We start from the raw sequence: 8,414 nt of genomic DNA on the forward strand, positions 1-8,414 counted from the left end.
AATGTTTGACCACAGGAGCTGCAGTATGTTTGCTATTCGTCTTCCCTGCCCTTCTTATTAGGTCGATAATACAGTTGATGGGATGATGTCACACTCCGGGGAATGACTGATTGATGAAGAACTTTTGGGGGGGGGGGAGGGTTGGGAGAAGGGATTCCTTGGAAGCTAGTCCGTGCCCTCGGTGTCTTCAAAATACTTTGTGAATAAACAAAGGAACGTTTTGTGCTTAATTTTGGCGAGTGAGGAGGGAATCCACAGATGAGGTGGGGCTTATGTTAATTTCAAACTGAATAACGATTTTATAGTATTTTTGCACCAGCTAGACGGACTATCTCCCTCTGTGACAGGTCAGGTCTTGTTATGTTGCTTTTGGCACTGAAGGGCATGTCTTCAAACGCGTTCTTGAAATGTCAGCACACAAAACATCACAGGAAGCGATTTCTGTGACTGGCAGCAGGGTTGGATGTTCAGTTGTACTGACATTTTGTCATTATTCTCCTACGTTTCAGCTTATAACTTGGAAGCAGATGAAGATTTTACAGAAAGCTATAGGGGATCACGAAACTACGATTGGAAACGCTAAAGATTTACGTGACACATTTTTGAAGGTCTGGTAGATTGCACTTGTCAACAGAACACACCCCTATGCCATGCCACGTGTCTATAAAAGGAGAAGACAGATTGGCCCTTTCTCAGCTTGTGGGAGAAGTAATTAGTTTTGCAGAGCATGATCACACTCTCTTGGGAAAATTTTCCCCACACCTAGGAGCGATGCTAAGGTTTGTTTGACCTGGGAAGCCGATGACAGTGTCGGGGGCAGCTTTCTAGCACAGGAGCTGGTGACGAGAGCTCTGCTTAGAGAGGATCACAGTGCATCGCAGTGATGAGTTATGGACCTCCGGTGACATTGCGATGGAGATTGGCACGTCTGGGGATCCTTCTGGTTTTCTCTGACTGTTTGGATTGGACAGATCAGTGAAATACACAATGGGCAAGGGTAGCTTTTATTTTCTTTCATACATTTATAGTCTTCCGACATTAGCATTGTTCTCCAGTGTTGGTGGTCATGCGTTTCAGCATCTCCCCAAGAGATGTGGGAAATGAAAAAAACTGGTAGAGGGTTAATCCTCTTTGAACTGCGAGCTGGCAGTTCTACCCTTGCTGAAGCTCCAGGTCCTAAGTGACCTCTGTATATCCAGGGATTGAAGCAGCCCTTCAGTGGGAATTCTTTTTGATGCTCTCATTAAAATGCTCTGTGAAAGATCTCTCCTCAGACCCGACTCAGATGCCCTATCTAAAGTGCTCCATGTGTCATAGTAAATTGAATGTTTTCAGGATGCTGGCGAGAAGCTAGGTCTGTCTTCTCTGAGCAAGTGTGAGTACCCCTGTTGGTACCCTAGTGAATATTCCTAGCACCCCCGTGTACTCCAGGAATGTGCCTATAAGCCCAGAGTGGAGAGGGTAGAGACAAAAGGATCCCTGGGGCTTGTGGGACCACCAGAACAGTCAAACTGTAAAGCCTCGTGTTTCGTGAGAGACCCTGCCTCAAAACTTGATGTGGTGAGGGGTTCTGGAAGGCGCAGGTGTTCCCGAGTGCACACGTATGCTTGCAGACAGGTACACGTGAAGGAAATCACTTTGAATTTGTTATGACCTCTGGTCGCCATACTCAGACACATGTGCATGCACACTCTCCTGCACCCCCATGCACGCAGAAATATAAGTTAGTATTCAAGACCTTGAGAGCCACCTACATACATCTAGGCCTTTAGGAAGAGCTTAAGAAAGGGAACATGCAGCTCTAATGCAGCTGAGTACTGCCTGGGAGCCTGTTGGAAGAGCCACCCAGAAAGGCTCCCTTCTAACTGTGGGTGCTCAGTGTGAGCAGCAGCAGTAGCTCAGAGGGAGCCTTGTGACTGGGTTTCTCTGGCTTCCCAGGTGGTCCCTTCTGCCCTGTGCTCGCTCTTCTCGCTCTCCCTCTGCTTCTCCACCCAGGCTTCCCTCCTTTCCTAGTCCTCAGTTCTGCCTCTGAGAGACTGTTGTCCTGAAACACGGCCTTTCCCTCTCCCAGATTTCCCGGTGGCCTTCTTGCTTTGTTCTCTCTGTTTCCTGTGTCCTCCGCACAACACCCTCTAACATACACACACACACACACACACACACACACACACACACCACCCACACCTTCTTGAAAGCTTCACTGGCTGCTTGCTTCTGTCTCCCCGTCTTCCCTCCCAGAGTACCAGCTTCTCCTGAAGTGACTCCCATTCCCTACCCATGCTTTGCTTCTGTTTTGTGCCCAGAAAGCACCATGTGCGCTGTCTTCCCTAATGTTTCTACTGCTTGCAGTCGCCATCTGTGTCCTCTTCAGCCGCCAGCCCAGCAAGCTCCCCTTCCATACCTGTGTTCAGCTAGTGTGCAGGTCATCTGTTCCTAAGCTGCTCTGGACCCTGGGAATAGGGCAGGGACTGGACCGGCGTTTTGCCCTTTTCTGGACAGAGGGCGACACACTTCTTTCTCCTCTGTGTCCACCCCTGCAGTGTCCTTTGAGAGAACAGAGGGATTTGAGTCCTGGCTTCAGCTTTCCTTAGACCGAAGGGTCGTGGGATTGCACACTGTGTGTTCTTCGGTGAAAATCACATTCTATGGGCATGGCAAATGGCTCCTTCCTCTGGGCAGCCTTGGGGGTGTCCAGTGTGGGAATCCTTGGGGAGTCTCCAATGTGGGCCCATGCCTGGCCTCCCAGGTCTGCCCCACGTGAGGCCTTTAACATATCTCCACCCATTTTCCAGATAAGTCCCTTTGCTCTTCTTGTCCCACAATGATACCACCTTAAAATGGGGGACTGGAAGGTTTCCTGAAGTGGAGTAACTCTTTAGATGTGCTGAAGTAGCCACTGTTCTTACTCTGAATTCCTAACAAGCATCCTTTGGCTATGCAAAGTCGGTTCCTTTAAAATTACATGAGGTGAGGTGTCAAGCCAGACTCGAGTGGAGATTTGTTCGTTTGTTTGTTTCAGAAAGCCAAGGACTTGCATGAACATGGCAAAACTCTCATTGGTGGCGAAGAAAGTGAAGTGAAGAAACAAATCTCCAAGGCGCAGGACAGAGTTATCATGGAAAGTGTAAGTCGTGGGTCTGTGATGCTGTGTGCCTCGGAATGGCTTCCTAAGGGCAGAGATGGAACAATGATCCCCTAACTCTCCGTTTTCCCACAGCAAGAGCAGGATGTGTCGGTAGTTGAAACGTACCTTCAGTCCCTGGTCCTTACAGCTGTGAAGAAACCTTCTGAAGCTCACCTGGAGGAGGCACAGGGAGCAATAGCCGTGCCCAGAGGGTGTTAGTAGTAGTCAGTGCAGCTCCTTTCTCTTTACTTTGTCAGTTAGAAATAAGACTGAGACTCTGTTGACCATGAAGTGAACCCCAACAGTTCTGTGAGTAGCAACATTTAAGTGTGGACCCTCCTGACCCTGACATTCTCCCCAGCAGGGCCAGTTACATTCAGGAAGCCAATGTCATTTGATTCTACGACAGGCTGCTTTGGTTCTCTGTCACCTGCCCAAAGTGAATGTTACCTTGCTTATTTCAGGAAGAAATAAATAATGGTGGGATCCGCCTTTCCGTGCTTGCTTTCATCCATTCATGAGGTCACAGAGCCAACTGCATTGCAAATGGAAAACCAGCCCCACCTGCTCACTCAGACGTTCAGTAGAGCACAACTCTGTAGTTTCGTGCTCAGATGCGCTAGACTGTTAACACGGTTCCCGAGGCAGAGCCAGATCTTCACGTGTTGGCTTAGAGCTTGCAGTGGGGCTCTGGCTTTTCCCAAAGACATCCAGACTCATTTCTGGCATTATTCAACACTGGCTGGAAGATCCCTGCCCTTCCCTTTGGTCAAAAATATTTTATCTGTGAGTGTGTGCATAGGCACTTACAGTTTCAGTATTTTCGGTGGGTGTTTCCACGAGCATTTTCTAGTGTTCTCTTTAGAGTTTAATTTTACTCACGTAGTTCTGCGTGTGCGTGCGTGTGTGTTTGTCTGATTCTTGTGTCATTCTCTTACTCTTGTCCTGTGCTGTATCTTTTGAAGGAATCCCGAGAATCTGTGTTCAGTACATTTGACATTTATCTTCCTTGTTGAGTCTTTGCGAGCATATTCCCAGTGTGTGTCAGTACCAGGAAGGTCAGACTTTAGGCTCAGTTCCCCTAGGGCTTGAGTTACAGGGGGTTGTGAGCTACCCAAAGTCGGCGGTGGCTAGCTGAATCCCAGTCTTCTGGAACCACAGCTGGAGCTCTCAACCATGGAGCCATCTCTCCAGCCCTGTTCAGCACACTTGAAATTGCTTGACCTTTTACCCGGAGTTTGTGAGCTAAGCCTATTCTTTGTGTAGATTACAGAAATGAATCTATGATGGAGAACAAAAGCCTTCTGGGAGGGGAGAGAGGAAGGAGGATCACATTCTCCTGTCCTTCCCGTCCTGTGGCTCTGCCTACCACTCTTTGTCCCAAATTTTCATGGTGAATTCTAGTCTTCCTTTGAAGGCCAACCTGATGGATTTTTTTTCTTTTTTACAAAAATGTTACGTGTGTGTGTGTGCACGCACACGCACACGTACACAGATAGGACAGAGGATAGACCTTGGGAGTGAGTCCTGAAGTTGTCGGACCTGGAGATTGGACCCAACTCATCAGGCCTGGTGGAACGTGCCTGTTCAGCCATCTTACTAGCCCATTGACTTTACTACCACATACATCCCTCCATCCCTCCATCCCTCTTCCCTCCCTCCATCCCTCCTCTCCCTCCCTAGTATTCCCTTCCTCCTCTTGTGTTTCACCCTCACCCCTGCCGTGTGTGTGACTGTGTAGGGCAAAGGCTGACACTGCGTATCATCTGTAACCCCTCTTTTCCCAGACAGGATGTGATATTTATTACTGAACATGATTTAGTAGGGTAGAGGGTAGCACCACAGTAGAAGCCCCGAGGAGTGCGGGGCCCGCCAATGCCCGTGGGACCAGGATTGGTGATGCAGCTGACCCCTCGGCCATCAGGAACGAGTCACTTCTCAGCGACTGTGTCCTTCAGATCAATCTACATTCAGTTTAGTGAAGCCTCACCTCTTTGAGAGAGACAGACAAAGTAGAACTCAGTGAGGACGACCAGGGCAAGAAAGTGGGAGGAAGGGGCTTAATAACACCACTTGCCTCTGGCAGCACGGAGAGCTTGAACTTGGCTTTACGTAGGGCCTCCATCCGATGTTCCTTATTCTGAGGCATGATTCAGGTGGACGTGATGGCCTGGACAGTGAGACCCCTGGCCGTGGTGACCTGAGGCTTCCCTAGGGCACAGCGAATACCTGTCTGGGGCCTAGATTGGAGGCGACATTGAGGTCAGAGCTCGAAGAGCCTTCAGAAGATTGTCTCCAAGGTCCCTTGGGGGAGCCCATACAGGCAACAGGGTGAGGTCACTCCGAACGAGTGTGCTGTTGGCAAGCATTGCACACCAGGCCCCAGTGAGAAGCTGCTGGCAACCATTGCACAGCGCGCCCCGCTGAGAAAGGGGACCTCCCGTGCAGCTTAGTTGGCTGCAGATTTACCTTATCTTTTAAGACACAGTCTCTCAGTGAACATGAAACTCACTGATTTTGTCAGGCGGAGTGGCCAGAGAGCTTTGCGGATGGATCCAGCAATCTGTCCTCCACGCCAGACATGCCGGCTCCAGGGTTTAAGAGTATTGCTGTGCCTGGATTTTCCATGGGCGCTGGTGATCTGAACTCAGGTTCTCAGGTTTGCATGGGAAAACCTAACCCACTGAGCCATGATCCTTGCCCATCATTAATTTTATGGTCAGTAACGTTAGTGTTAGAAATGAATGACATCTGTGGTGCCATTTCATCCCACGTACACATGTGCATGGATGGTGTGCAGCCTCGCCATACTGCTACCTTCTCCCTGCTCTCAGATGCTACATCTCACAAATTTTTCTCTCTTCTCAAGTGCTGGTGTTACAGACACTCACCGTTAGCCTGAGATGTGGTATGTGTGTGTAACTGTGCGTGTGTGTATGTGTCCATGTATGTATGTGCAAATGTGTTCGTTCAGGTTCCCGTGGAGGGTGTCTGACCCCCCAGTGGGGGAGTTATCAGTCAGTCTTGGGACACCTGACAGGGTTCCTGGGATTTGAACTCCGGTCTTCTGGAAGAGCAACAAGTGCTCTTAAACACCGAGCAGTCTCTACAGCACCCTGTGCCGAGGTTTTCAATGGTTCTGGGGATCTGAACTCAGGTCTTCATGCTAATTCAGCAAGCATTTTACCTGCTGAGCCATCTCCCCAGTTCCATGTACATATTCGTTTCGTAGGCTTTGAACTCAGAAATTTTATCCGTTCCTTGTCCACACTGATGATGCATACAGAACACATTCTGTGACAGTTCTCATTATTTCAATGTGTGGCATCTACACTTTGCAAATGTGGGTCTGTCTCCTGTGTCACATCTCAGCTCCAATCACAGTGTCCCAGTCTGTGGGGAGCAGGAAGATCCTTGTGCCCACAGATCTCCTGGGAAACCAGGAACGTTAAGCATGCAGTAATGTCTTCTCAACGGAAAAGATGTGAGACCTGTTCTTCCATCCAGAAGGCTGGGGATTGGAGGTGATTAATAGCCTGGTGATCTTCACTATCTGTTGGACCAGGCCATATCAGGCTCCTACAACCAGGACCAGAGATACCAAATAGCCCAGATGTGTTCAGATCTCCAGAACCTTTGAAAACCTCAGCACAAGGTGATGTAGAGACGGCTCGGTGTTTAAGAGCACTTGTTGCTCTTCCAGAAGACCCGAGTTCAAATCCCAGGAACCCTGTCAGGTGACTGATAACTCCCCCTCTGTGGGGTCTGACACCCTCCTTGGGAACCTGAACGAACATATTTGCACATACATACATATACACATACATACACATGCACAGATACGTACACATACCACATCTAAGGCCAACGGTGAGTGTCTATAACACCAGCACTGAAGAAGAGAGACAGGGTAGAATCCTGGCACTCAATGGCCTAACGCTCTAGACCAATCAATGAGCCCCACGGTCACAGCGTTACCCTGTGTCAAAATAAGTTAGGTGGGTGCCTGGAGTATGTATGGCTTCTACATGCAAAATCATATCTGCCAGCATATGCACATGCAGTTGTGAACACACGCACGCATGCGTGCACATGCATTCACGCACATAAGTTCTACACACATGTGTTGTGGGATTCCCCTCTGTATGCTATGAATAGGTTTTACTACCGTTGGTTAATAAAGAAGCTTCTTTGGTCAATGGCAGGGCAGTACAAAGTTAGGTGGGAAATTTAAAATGAATGCAGGGAGAAAGACGGCAGAGTCAGGCAGATGCCATGCACCTGCCAAAAAAGACAGACACCGGAAACTTACCGGTAAGCCACAGCCTCATGGTGATACACAGATGAGTAGAAATGGGTTAATTTAGGATGTAAGACATAGCTAGGAATATGCCTGGGCCGTCGGCAAAACTGTGTTGTAATTAATAAAGTTTTTGTTGTGACTATTTGGGTCTGGTTGGCCAGGAAATGAACGTGAAGTCTCCACTTACACCTATGATCACATAAACATACGTACCACATACCAAAAGATCTGCACACTCTCTCACACACATATCCACACATGTGTGCTACACATATGAACACATATATATGAACCACATATCAAAAGATTTACACTTGCAAACATACACAGAGGTGGACACATGCATTCAAAAACAAGTGTGTCTACACATAGAACACATATATATGAAGCACATACCAAATGATTTACACACATCTGAAAACATGCAGAGATGCATACATGCACTCACACACAGGTGTGCCACACATATGAACATTTACACATGTACTGCATACTAAAAGTTTTATGCATAAACCTGCATACTCCATACACGTGTATTCACACACACATGTGCTACACATAGGAACACATTTACACATGTACTGCATACTAAAGGATTTATGCATAAACCTGCATACTCCATACACGTCTATTCACACACACATGTGCTACACATAGGAACACATCTACACATGTAGTGCATACTAAAAGATTTATGCATAAACCTGCATACTCCATACACGTGTATTCACACACACATGTGCTACACATAGGAACACATTTACACATGTACTGCATACTAAAAGATTTATGCATAAACCTGCATACTCCATACACGTGTATTCACACACACGTGCTACACATAGGAACACATTTACACATGTACCACATACCAAAATATTCTCTCTCTTTCCCTCTCTCCATCCCTCTCTGTCTCTTTCTGTTTCTCTGTCTCTCATACACGCAGGAGTACACACTCGAATAATACAAGATTCAATGATAGGGAAA

At 47.8% G+C, this 8,414-nt stretch overlaps 1 pseudogene; it reads right to left on the reverse strand.

The window, feature by feature from the left end:
• Positions 1 to 5,411: 5,411 nt before the first annotated feature.
• LOC121440348 lies at positions 5,412 to 5,587 on the reverse strand (annotated as a pseudogene).
• Positions 5,588 to 8,414: the final 2,827 nt, after the last annotated feature.

This window comes from Microtus oregoni, unplaced genomic scaffold, assembly GCF_018167655.1.
Source record: "Microtus oregoni isolate MIOR12 unplaced genomic scaffold, Mior012 000067F_003, whole genome shotgun sequence".
Taxonomy (NCBI): domain Eukaryota; kingdom Metazoa; phylum Chordata; class Mammalia; order Rodentia; family Cricetidae; genus Microtus; species Microtus oregoni.